Here is a 13,877-nt window from a genome sequence, read left to right as displayed (position 1 = left end):
GTAGTATTTGTTGTTCATTGAAGTTTGAAATTTCTTTTGCAATTCTGTGTCTCAGAGTCTTGCATATCAAAATGTACGGGCTTGTAGTATTTGTTGTTGTACTCAATGTGCTGTAAATTTGTACCACCTTTTCTCATCTGTTGTCGCTTCTCTGTCTGCTATTTTGTAATTGTTGAGAGTTTGTCTGGTTTCTGTGATTTGTATTGACAAGCTTTTTCAAGAATGGCCCGGCTGATCTCTGATATCACATTTTTTGTAGTCAGTGTTTGGATCTTCTGATGTTGCTAGTGTCTCAGGTCTGTTGGATAGTAGCAGTTGGAACTGTGATGATTTGTCTGCTAGACCCTAGGTGTTTGGTTTCCTATGGTTCTTGATACGCTTTTTCCTCTCTAGCTTGGTGTCTATGGTAAGAGAAATTCTGATCATTTGATGGCCATTTCCTTTGTTTTGTGGCTTGCTGGTAAGTCAAGTTCTTTGTGGTGACATTAGGGGATATCCAAGTCCAACGTCTGTTTTTTTTCTTGAGGAACATGTTCATGATCTTTAACTGGTGGTGTTCTACAAAGTTACCTTTGCTGTTCCTTTGTCCATAATCTTATGGACCAGTACTTGATTCAAATGTATTTCCTATTCCAACCTTTGCATTGAAATCCCCTATTAGCATGATGTGACTGGCGTTGCTAGTTAACCAAAGTTTATCGACATCTTCGTGGACCATCTCCACCTCTTCCTCAGTATGGTCTGTTGTTGGAACGTAAATAAATAGGTTTTGTTTTTAGGTCCTGCTGGGTGTCTGGCCACCGTCCTCATCAAGCACGCTTGATGAGAGTGCCGGTTTAGTCGCCAACAACCCGACCATGGACAGGCGGTACTGGTTTACATGTTACTAGTAGCATTTTCATCAATGACCTGAAGGCAAACAGTAAAGTTGGATCTAGGAAGGGGCCTATAAGATTTAAGACTTTTTGAACCTGGTCTAAAACGAATATTGTTATGATAGTTGAACTAGCCTATATTAATGCATATTCTAATATTATCTTTGAAAGTATATTTCCTCAAATTATTAAAACAAATGAATACAATTACGATGATGGGGACAAGAGTATCCATGATAATGATGATGATGTTAAAGTCGAAAGAAATAGAAAATGGCCCAATTTGTTGTTGCCTACAATATGAAAGATTATCGAATCGACTATTGCTATTCCATGGAAAATACGGCAAAAAGCTTTAACGAAGCAATTAATTCAGAACATTGTAATGAATGGAAAATAGCCATGAAAAAAGAAATAGATGCTTTGACCAAAAATAATACCTAAACGGTAGTACCTCTCCCAACTGATAAACATGTTATTTCTACAAGATCGGTCTTTACAAAAAAGACTACAGCATCAGGCGTTGAACAGTACAAACCTAGATTTGTTGCTAAAGGATACTCTCAGATTTACGGTATAGAATATTTTTCTACGTTTTCACCGACCACAAACCTAACAACAATCAGAATTTTATTGCAAATCGCATCGGAATATGACAAAAACCTCCATCAAATGGACGTAAAAAGTGCTTATTTGAATGCCCCAATAGACTAGGCAATTTATATTACCCCTCCAGAGGGATTTATAATGAAAAAATACAGTCTAAAGCAGAGTGCTCAGTGTTGGAATACAGTATTTCACGATTATATGATTAAATAACAATTTAAACAATGCCGAGCAGACCTTTATTTATATATCCAACACAAAGACAATAAACTACTGTTTTTAATTTTAATCGCATCAAATTGTGACATAATGTTTGCGAATGTTAAGAAAAAGTTAAGTAAAAGATTCAAAATGACTGGTCTTGGCAATGTATTCTGTTTTTTTTTTGGGGGGGGGTAGAATTTACTCAAATTAAAAGACTTTTTTATGATGAATCAGTCGAGATACATTGAACACATACTATTACAATTTGGAATTGGAGAGTGCAAGAAACGCTGTACACCGGTCGAAAATGATATTAATAAAAATATACACCCAAAATCTGAAATAATAGGCGATAAATTATACCGAAAACTCATAGGAAGTCTTGTATATTTAATGACTGCGACGAGACCTGATATATGCTATACAATAATAAAACTGTCACAAAAATAATCAAGACCGACAATGAAGGATTTAAACAGAGCTAAACAAGTCCTTTGTTATTTAAAAGAACAGAAGTTAGTATTTAGAAAATCAAAATATCCCCTAAAATTAGAAGGATTTTCAGATTCAAATTGGGGAAACGAGGAAGATCGAAAAAGTATATCTAGATATTGTTTCAGACTTTCAGAAAATGGGCCTATTATTTGAAATGGAAATCTAAAAAGCAACAGATTGTATCTCTCTATGTGTAAAGCAGAATTTATCGTGATCACACACATGATCGAGGAAGCACTCTACCATAAAAATATCCTAAAGACTATTTTAGAGCTAGAATTAATGAAAAACCCCGTAGTAATTAATTGTGATAATCAAGCTATTTTAGTCTATACACAGAACACGATATTAAAAGAAAATACCATTTCATAAAAAACGAGGTAAAAGGGGAATCATTATTTTAAATTGCATATCATCAGAACAAAATATCGCTGATGTATTCACGAAACCTGCAAAAAGAATAAAATTAAAGCGTTTTATTTCAATACTTGTAGGAGGATTTGACTGAATAATTTTTCACAGGCCTGTATGTATATAAATTTCTATATATTGAAGAAAAAAAACGTCCTGGGCAAGACGTTAAACTGCATCAATTTTGTTTGTAATAAAACTTTAACCTCCTAATGCATAACTAATACTTTTACTGAAATAAAAAAGTCACTTTTTTGCAAACATTTTCTTTGTAAAGTTTCTTTTTGACAAATAATTTCGCATCAGTTTTTTTGCAGAGATGTTCTTTGCAAATATTTTTTTTTGACAAACCCTTTAATTGACTTTTAAGTTTTATGCACATTAGTTTTCTTTCTTATTTATCAAAATGTCCTATTTTTTGCATTGTTTTAATTCACCAAAACAACTCTCCTTTAAAACGGGTACATTTTGTATGTGTATGTATATTCATTTATATGAGTATACGTTTTTGAACAAAGCTGCATAATCAAATTTAAGAAATGGTAAAAATAAGAAATGTGTGTATTTCTCTTTTCTGTATACATAGATGTTTGACATTTGAACCAAATTAAAAATGGCGTCTTTTTACATTTTACTAAAATTTAAGATTCAAATATTTCTAATTTTGTTATGGATAATTGAATATAAAAATATATAAAAATATATTTTTATTTTTTAGCAGAATGAACCAAAGGGACTTCCCCCATTATAAAAAAATGGGGAGTATGTTACAATATTTTTGCACTATAATAGGGTATGATCCCACACAGTCGGGAGATTCTATTTATAAACGATGCTGCTAGGAACGGACGAATCGAATTAATTCATGTTCTGCTACCAACCAATCAGAAAGCAGAATTGCTCCATATCCATAAATATTAAACCTTTCTGTTTCACATATGTTTTCTTCATGTCAACACGGGAAGTATTTTTGCTCTGTGGATTCCAACTTGCGAACTGTCTACTGCGAACCAGTCACCTCCCAGGACTTGTGTAGAACAACGAACCATTGGAAACTGTTCTGTCTTCTGTGAACGAGTCACCTCCCATGACTTGTGTAGAACAACGAAACATCAGAAATTGTTCCATCTACTGTGAACCCGTCACCTCTCAGGACTTGTGTAGAACAACGAACCATTGGAAACTGTTCTGTCTGCTGCGAACCAGTCACCTCCCAGGACTTGTGTAGAACAAGGAACCATCGGAAACTGTTTTGTCCACTCCAGATCAGTCACCTCAGTAAATTAAAAAAAATGTTTGTACCAATATATAAAGATAGGTGAAACATTTACACCCTTATCATAGATGTAATAATATGATTGACAAATATAAATAGACATTTGAAAAATATATAAGAAAGAACAACAATATTAATAAATAAAGCATTAAAATGTATAAAATTGCACAATATTTGTATCGACTGGTACTATGTAAAGTTGGAAAATAGTTATGTTTTATGTGACACTTAAGATGTTTTGGATAAAATTAATTTATGTGTTCCATGCAATAATAATGAATACAATAAACAGAATATGTATAAATGCTAATACTAAACATATTTTATTTTTATTTTTTCAGATGTTCGTGATTATTGGATTTTAATGGAATATTACTTTATTTAAACATGAGGCTATAAACAATTATTGAACGACATATGTGTGACAACTTACATTTTTAAGGTAATTTTTTTTGGTGAAATTTTTTGTGTTTAAAATAAATCAAAACGATAAGAGATTGAATCACAAATCAAAATGGAAAAATCACTTAATGGAAAACAATTACAGTATGTTAAAATTAAGAATACATGAGATACTGTGAAAAGTATAATAGTTCTGTAGAATCCACGAACATGAAAATGTTTGGCATCTGGTAGAATGCTCCATCCTCGGCTTAAAAAACTTGAAAATAAACTAAAATAAAAAGGGAAAAGCAATAGTCCTGTAGAATTCACGAACCTTCTTATTCTGAATAAATCCTTAGTTAAAAATATGAGAACTCACACTTGATTAAAAGCACATTTATGTGAAGTTTGTGGATATTTTTGTTAAAAACATTATCGTTAGTGACACATATGATAATTCACACTGGATAAAAGCCATATTCTGGTGAAATGTGTTGATATTCTTATTCTCAAAGTTCTAATTTAGTAAGACATGAGAATTCACACTAGGGAGATATCAATCTAACCAGTTATTATCAGGGCTTATGAAGAAAAACCTGAAGTCCTACCTTATATCCCTGATGAACAAAGTGCAAAAGAGATCCAGAAATTTATATACTTATGGGACCAGCGAGGATACTAAATAGAGTTCTCGGTTGGGTTCAATAAATAGCAGGGCAATGTTGGCAGCTGGTTTGGCTCTCCCATACCCAGCATTACAATCTTCAAAGAAAGAAAATGAAAACAAACAGCGAAAAACCACATTTTTGTGAGGTGTGTGGATATTCTTGTTCTAGAAAACCATCTTTAGTGGAGCATATGCGAACACACACGGGGGAAAAGCCATATTCTTGTGAAGTGTGTGGATATTCCTCTTCTCAAAAATCAAATTTAGTGAGACATATGAGAACTCACACTAAGGAAAAGCCACATTCTTGTGAAGTGTGTGGATATTCTTTTTCTCAAAAATATAATTTAGTGACACATATGAGAACTCACACTGGGGAAAATGCACATTCTTGTGAAGTGTGTGGATATTCTTGTTTTGTAAAATCATCTTTAGTGAGGCATATGCGAAGACACACTGGGGAAAAACCGCATTCTTGTGAAGTGTGTGGATATTCTTTTTCTGAAAAATTTCACTTAGTCGAACATATGAGAACTCACACTGGAGAAAAACCACATTCTTGCGAAGTTTGCGGATATTCCTGTTCTAAAAAATATGATTTAGTTCAACATATGAGAACTCACACTGGGGAAAACCCGCATTCTTGTGAAGTATGTTGGCATTCTTGTTCTCAAAAATCATCATTATTGACACATATGAGAACTCACACTGGGGAAAAACCGCATTCTTGTGAAGTCTGTGGATATTCTTGTTCTCAAAAATATAAGTTAATGAAACATATGAGAACTCACACTGGGGAAACCCCATATTCTTGTGAAATTTGTAGATATTCTTGTTCTCAAAAATCATCGTTAGTGCAACATATGAGAACTCACACTGGGGAAAAGCCATATTGTTGTGAAGTGTGTGGCTATTCTTTTTCTAAAAAATCCAATTTAATGAGGCATATAGGAACACACAGGGGGGGGGGAAATGAGGCATATAGGAACACACACTGAGGAAAACTAAATAATATTCCTGGAGAACCAAGTGCAAAAGAGATTCAGACAATTGCACTTAAGGGGACAGCGAGGATACTAAAAAGAGCTCTCGGTTGGTTTCAATAAAAAAGCGAGGCAATGTTGGCAGCTTGTTTGGCTGCCCCATACCCAGCATTACAATCTTCAAAGGAAGAAAAATAAAAAAAAAAGAGAAAACCCGTATTCTTGTGAAGTATGTCAATATTCTCTTTCTCAAAAGTCACTTTTAGTTAAACATATGAGAACACACACTGGGGAATAGCCACTTTCTTGTGAAGAGTGTGGATATTCTTTTTCTCAGAAATAATCCTTAGTGGCACATGAGAATTCCCACTGGGAAATGTGTAGATATTCTTGCTCTGAAAAATCAGCTTTAGTGAAATATGAGAACTCACACTTGGGAGAGCGCATTAATGCCTACTAGAAATTATCCTCGAGTGTCTTAGGTCTCTCAGTACAGAGGTTTGTGGTGAGAACTTGAATGCCTACTAAACTATCCTCGGGTGTCTAAGGTCTCTCTGTCCAGAACAATGTTGCATGAGGATACTTTTCCCTAGAAATAAACATTCAAATATCTATTTATATATGTATTTCATAGAGTTCTAGTGTTTGTCTCAGATTGTATTTCTGAGAACTTTGACTGAAGTAAAATAAAAAAAGGAAAAAGCCACATTCTTATGGAAGGTGTGGATCAAAAGTTAAATTTAGTGATACATATGAGAATACACACTGGGACCATCTGTAAAAAATTAAGCATCCAATATAGCAGCAAATCCTGGGAACATCTATGTGAAAGTTGGAAATAACTTATATGCCATACATTACGACTATATAATCCCTACAGCAATCTAGCTTGAAAATGCTGGTGTGGAACCTTATATAGTTACATGGAATAAGTCAGAGTTGCAACCTTGGTTGAAGTGATTGTCCCTAATGATAAGGTCTGAACAGAGCTGAAAGGGAGAAACATACTAAATATCAAGGTCTCATGTATGATATGAAAAGAAACTGGAATCTTAGAAAGATATCAATCATACAAGTTATTATAGATGCCACAAGGCTTATGAAGAAGAACCTGAAGTCCACCTTATATTCCTTGTGAACCAAGTGAAAAAGAGATCCAGACAATTGCACTGGTTTGGTTGCCACATACCCAGCATTGCAATCTTTAAAGGGAAAAAAAGCCGTATTCTTTGAAGTATGTGATTATTCTTTTTCTAAATATCACTGTTAACTAAACATGAGAATCACACTGGGGAATAGCCATATTCTTGTAAAGATTGTGGATATTCTTGTCATCAAAAATCAAATTTAGTGAGGCATATTAGAATTCAACGTTTGTGACATATATAGGAAAACAAAAAAAATAATTAAAAAAGGAAAAGCCACATTTATTCAAACGAGAACTTCAAATAAAACAATATTACTTAAAACAAACTTGAAGCGACCCATTATAGATAAAACCATTCTTGATGAATCTTTTTAAAATAGAGCGAATACAATGAAGTAAATAATTGCTTAAACCGATATGTACAACATTTGACTTGTTGTTTCATCAAATATTTTTGTATGTAAAATCCGATCCCGCATTTTGCTAATTCCTACCCTCTGATGAGAAGGAAAGTATTTCTCCGAAACTCCGCAGATTAAGGACTATCCACTTATTTAGTGTTTCCTTTTTAGATTAAATATGTTTTTTAAAATTGTTTCTGTTCCTGTTCTAAGAAATCAAGTTTATTTATGAGAATTCAAAATTATGTGGCAAGTTACAGGCATAGTCAGACAACATATATATATATATATATATATATATATATATATATATATATATATTTCTTATATGAAAAAGTGAAGACTCATTATTCTATTATAGATGTTGTTTAATTAATCGGTTAAATAACAGTTTTTTACTTACTTAGTTGCATACACAATCTGTGGACAGTCATTGTCTGTAATGCAGTTTAAATAAATTTTAAATAACAGTTTTTTACTCACCTTGTTACATACACGATTTATGAACAGTTATTGTCTGTAGTGCATTTTAAATAACAGGAGGAAGTGTTTTCTCACCAACAAGCATGATCATCAATCAGGATTTATTCTTGGCTTGGACTAATGAGAATTCACACTAAGTATTTTAATAGTATGGCAAGTGCTCGTCTGAGCTTCAATCTATGGTCCCTCTTGCCAAACTCATGAAAAACATTCGTCTTACCAAAACCATCATCAAGATTTTCCTCCATTGTCATAACTTCGATCAGTAGAGATCATGAGTTTTACAGCGCCGCATCTCTGATCTTGCTCGTTGAACATTGTGTCACTTTCAGATATGATAGACGGCTGTCTTTACTCTTGAGATTTGTACACAACTGACCAACGAGTAGATGATTTACAACCCAAAAGAACTCTTCCTCCAAGGGAAATGGAATCTTGTCTTTTTCAGGGCGACAAATGTATCATTCCACACTGTATGTAGTGTCTTTTTGCCGTAACAGTTCATAATGATTAGTTACTCACATAATAACACATTGGATATAAACTCTCAATAAAATCTGTGTTTTTTTTTTTATATTTTAATTATTGTTTGATCTGCCGGGGACAACTATTCATTTATTTTTACATATTTTTTCTTTATTTTTTCATGTACTTAACCTTTGTAGAGATAAGTGTTAAGTGATTTTTACTTTTTTTTTTTTGATAAATTCTGGATCAGGTCATGAAAAGAGAACATTAAATGAATATAACGAAATAAAGTAACTATATTAATTTTAATTATTGTTTCATCTGCCAGAGACATATATTCATTGATTTTTACATATTTTTACTTCTTTATTTTTTCATGAACTCTGAATCAACTTAAAAAAGAAAACATTAAATGAATAAAGTCAACCAAATGAAGTTGCCATATTAATTTTTAGATCAGAAATTGTTTAGGATTGTTAAAATTTATATTAACGTGAGAGTTGAAGTTTGTTTTTCAAAACTATATTCGATTCTGTAGAGTCGAAGAAAATGAAGGGAGGAAGCGCCCACGTGTCTGCGCATCATGCCTTACCTTGGAACGCTCCTACGGTGTGCGTACGTGCATGGCCGAAACCCGGGAGAAATTTCAAAATGGCGCCGTCCTCATCTTGTAGATTGTGCGATCATCACTGGGCCCCACGTGACCGTTCTTTGGCTGCTGATTGACCGAGGACGAACGCCGGAAGGATAAAGGGAGTGTGTTTGGAACATGGGGTGTCTTTTCTAGGATCGACGTCAGTGTGATCGTATCGGTGAACTGCTGCAGCTTTAAGAGTACCTTAGTGTGTGTGTGATTTTTTGGGACTTGCTCGTCTGCTGACTTTACAGGACTTTCTTTTCTGCTGATTCTACAGGACCTGCCCTTCTGCAGAACTTGGAACAAAACTTCAAGCCTCTTCTTTCTTTTCACACATAGTCGCCTAAAAAGGTAGAATCCGACTTACTTGTGAAACGGCTTTAGATTCTTTTTATCAAACATTTTCTACAACCATTAAGATATGTAACGTTTAAATAATTGAACCAATGTTGCACACACTTTTGAAATTCAATTTCTTATTTCTATTTGATAAAATGTTAAAGAATTTGAATTTCGATAAATACGTTACATTTATATAAGTTTCTGATCTCATCGATATTTGTAATGCTCCATATTTACAGGTGACAGCCTCATTCAATGTTTGTAATGTTTTTGTTTCTTAAGTTTTTAGTTCGAAAACCGACAAAACTGTTCACTGTGTAATTCTAGATCTTCATTGTTTTCTTAACTTTCCAATTAATTTGCCAGTTATTTTCATTTGAATAAGCTAAATAAAATTATTCAATTATTTTATAATGTTGTTTTACGTGATTTTAATTTTGTTTATCACTTAATCTTAATAATTTCTATCAGATTTTACTCATTGTAATGTTAGGCGATTTGCTTGTTCTTGTTTTAATAAATACCATAACAAATATTTAAAAGCTGTGGAGGTATTTATTTACTCCACTAGTTTTAAATATCCCAGTACCACAAACAATACTTACACAGTTTTCAATTTATATAAGAGTTTCAAGGCGTCGGTGAATTATATGAAAGATGGGTGAACTCCAAGAAAAACATGACAAATAAATTCAAGAAAACATAATAAAGCACAGACCGATGAACAATGCGGTAAATGTGGGAGCTGCCCTAAAAATGGAAACAAACCTGGTAGAGGCTCGTGTTAATCCTGTAAAAAGCAACCCTGACTCAGACTGACAGGTCTATTAAGAACATAGACTTTATACTGGAAACCCGATAGAACTAATGTTCAGGACTAGATAAATGATGATTTTGAGAATATGTCCGTAAAAAGGTAAAAAAAAAAGGCCCTGACACAGACTAACAGGTCTATTAAAACAGACTTTATACTGACCTAGTACTCTTATAAAACCCGATATAACTAACATTCAGGACTAGATAAATAATGACTTTGGGAATATGTCCGTTTATTTAGTTAAGAAGTACGTTAAAAGGAAAACTCCGAGACATTCATCACATTTAATGCTACAATCAGAAAAAGGATGTGAAAATTAAGGTTGACACATGCCAAAGGAAATGAAATTTTGCGCATTTCAGCAAATGTTCTCGAAATGTGTAGATCAAAATGATCAACCACATCTCGCTGCATTGCGTAAAGAAACTGCAGTTCTTATGGTTTACATCGGATCGACTACAATGGGATACTACTGAATGAAAGGCATTTTGCTTGCGCACATTTCAGCATGATGCAAAAAGACACTGCAGTGCTTATGGTTTACATCGGATGCGTTACACAACAACAGAGATTCGTACTTATTCAATGCGTCTATTAAGTTCGATGTAGTGACCTAACTGAGACTGTTTACGCATAACAGGATTTCTTTTCCTCTAAAGTTTGAAACATACATTCTCCATCCAGATCACTTAGTGTGCCTCAGCCAATCATGCAGTATGTGAATCAGTTGTTATTTAAATATACAAGGCAACAGCACGAAAATCTGCTGGATCAATTTGATCAGATTGGTATTCGATAGTTTATGTGTCAGGAAATGCTTTATCCACATGAAGGTCGGAAGATCATTCTTATGGCTGTTTAATCTATGAAGCGTGGTGACCGAAGGAAAAGGCACCAGCGCCCACATAGCCTCTCTGCTAGAAGGGCACAGTGAACAGACAGTGCCGATTCTCGAATTAAAACGTAAGCCCCTCAACCAACACTCAACTGATGAATCATGGAAAAAAAACAGGAAGAAGGGCTCAGACACCATGCGATGAAAAAAGAACTGAAGGGCCTCGACGCTGGTGACAATGTTCGAGTCCCGCTATCCAACCCCAGCACGAGAGCGTGGGGGGAAAGCAACATTCCTAAAACGATTGATCGGCAGTCCTATGAAATATATGCAAGAGAGGACAATTACACCAACGAACCAAAAAGTCTGAGTCAAAAGGACACCATCAACCAACACACGCAGGTGATGCTCACCCAAAGTCCCAAATACAGCCACAAAACTATGCCACAAAGAGAAAGGATTGGCATGGAAGATGAGTTAACTGAAGAACGTATTCATGAATAAACAACAGGACGCATCATTTGAAAACCTGCATGCAACAAGAAATTAGCAATGGTGGACCTTCCTCTACTTTGCCATTCAAAATCCCGCCTGTACTCCTTTCACGTAAATAAAAACAAAATGAACAAACGCCGCCCCTGAACGAAACTCTTACCATTGCTCTTATTTGTCCTGACTTTTCCTTTAAAATTATTTTAAAAAAGAGATTGTTATCGTCAGATAGTTGCTCAATAAACTTGCAATTGTATTGACAGAATTCATCTAATAATGTGTAATGCGTATTCGTTTAAATTTTAACCCCTGAATGTGCTTTGTCTTATACACGGTCCTTCTCACACGTGAAAGTAACATATAGCATGTATTTTTTCAAATGTTTTAGAATATAATTAATAAAATATACGTACTCTGTTTTTTAATAAATTTCTTGTATAAATATGTTTATTTATTTTTGTAAATGTATGGCATGTAGTTTTTGAAAATGTGTTTATATTTAATGAATAAGATTATGCATAAACGGTTTTTTGTATAAATGTTTATTCACTTTGTATTTTTGCAAATGCCTTTATGTATTTTATGAATAAGAATATATGTAAATTGTTTTTGTATATCTTTATTTACTTTTGTATATACTTTTTTATATATTATGAACAAGACTACACCGTGCTCTACAGAAGAGTAGTGTCCAAAACGTGCTCTAGAAATGCTCACCCATTTTTATATCCTACTTCATATAAAAGAGAAACAATTTTTTTCTTCAATTTTCACCCCAAACAAGGCACAGTGCCACTTTGAAGTAGGGGGCTACTATCCGGCACATAGTTTGCAGGGGCACTATGAAGGGAGATAAGCAGTCAGATGCTTGTTCACATTGCGCTGGAACTTCCGCATATCAGTACAGTCTGAAAGCAGAATCCCGGAAGGGAGTTTCAAAGACTTGCAGTTCTGCGAAAAAAACTATTGGAGTAAAAGGATTTCTTACACCTAGGGATCTCTACTGTAAAGGGGTGGGACTTAGTTGCTAGTCAGGTTTGTCGGTGGTAGTTACTGTTAAAGAATGGATAGAGAGAGAGAAAGAGAGAGAGAGGGGGGGAGAGATGAATTATAGTGTAGCCATGTTGACGACCGGAAGTAAAAGATCAGCTGATTGATTGCGTGTGAGTCATGTGATCAGATTAGCTGAATCGTTGAGATTTGATTTGGACTCAGAAGACAAGCGTTGTCTCCTCCTCTTCACTGGGGGGGCGAACGCTGACGTGTGTAGAAGAAGAACCCACACAGGCTGATTTCACTTTCACCCTTCTGCAGGACATCTGGGAAAAGTGAAATAAAGTATAGAACTAATTCCTTGTCTTGGAGTGATTGAATCTTCATCCAAAAACAGGTATCAAGTCTCCCTCCAGGACGAGAAATTCCAGATAGTCCAACATCGAAAAAGCAGAGGTAGGTTCTGAAAATACATGTCACTCACACACGATTCCCTTTATGATAAAACATAATATATAATATAACACGTCATCTCTTCTAATCCATTATTAGAGATGACGCAACAAACACTCAACCCTTTATTATAGAGACAACGTCAGAAACACTCATTTGGTGTCTGTTGATCAGTTCGCACACACGATGCGATACCGAACCTGGGGCGAAAACAACAAACGCTCATTTGGTGTCGTGAGTGTGAAAAAAAAAGAAAAATCTCGAACCTGGTGGTTACCATAATATATATATACATATATATATATATATATATATATATATATATATATATATATATATATATATAACTACTTCATTTATTCGCATAAATTTAATATACGAAAGTATAGATTTATGCGTAAACTTTAAGTATTTACTTCAAAAGTGCTCAATACGTAGGTAGAGCTAGTTAGTAATTTATAAAATATATATGGCGATTAAGCTACACTGAATATTCTGCGTTTCATCCAACTATAGGATTCGTCAGGCTTATGCGCATAAGCCTGACGAATCCTATAGTTGGATGAAACGCAGAATATTCAGTGTAGCTTAATCGCCATATATATTTTATAAATTACTATATATATATATATATATATATATATATATATATATATATATATATATATATATATATATATATATATATATATATGTGTATATATATATATATAGACACGACGAAAAGAAAGAAGAAAAAATAGTGTACACTACACATAAAAAAGGAAAAGATAAAGAAAATTAAAGAAAAAAAACAACAACAACGTAGGGTCCTTTCATTGAACAACGATGAAAAAAAGACATATTAAAATTATGTATAGTTAGATATTATATGCTAGATTAAGAGGAATAAGAAAAAAAACCAGATA

This window comes from Euprymna scolopes, chromosome 46 (assembly GCF_053919585.1).
Source record: "Euprymna scolopes isolate OS-2025 chromosome 46, ASM5391958v1, whole genome shotgun sequence".
In the NCBI taxonomy this organism is placed as follows: domain Eukaryota; kingdom Metazoa; phylum Mollusca; class Cephalopoda; order Sepiida; family Sepiolidae; genus Euprymna; species Euprymna scolopes.
The sequence above is the reverse complement of the archived record's forward strand: the minus strand, read 5'-3'. Positions refer to the sequence as shown.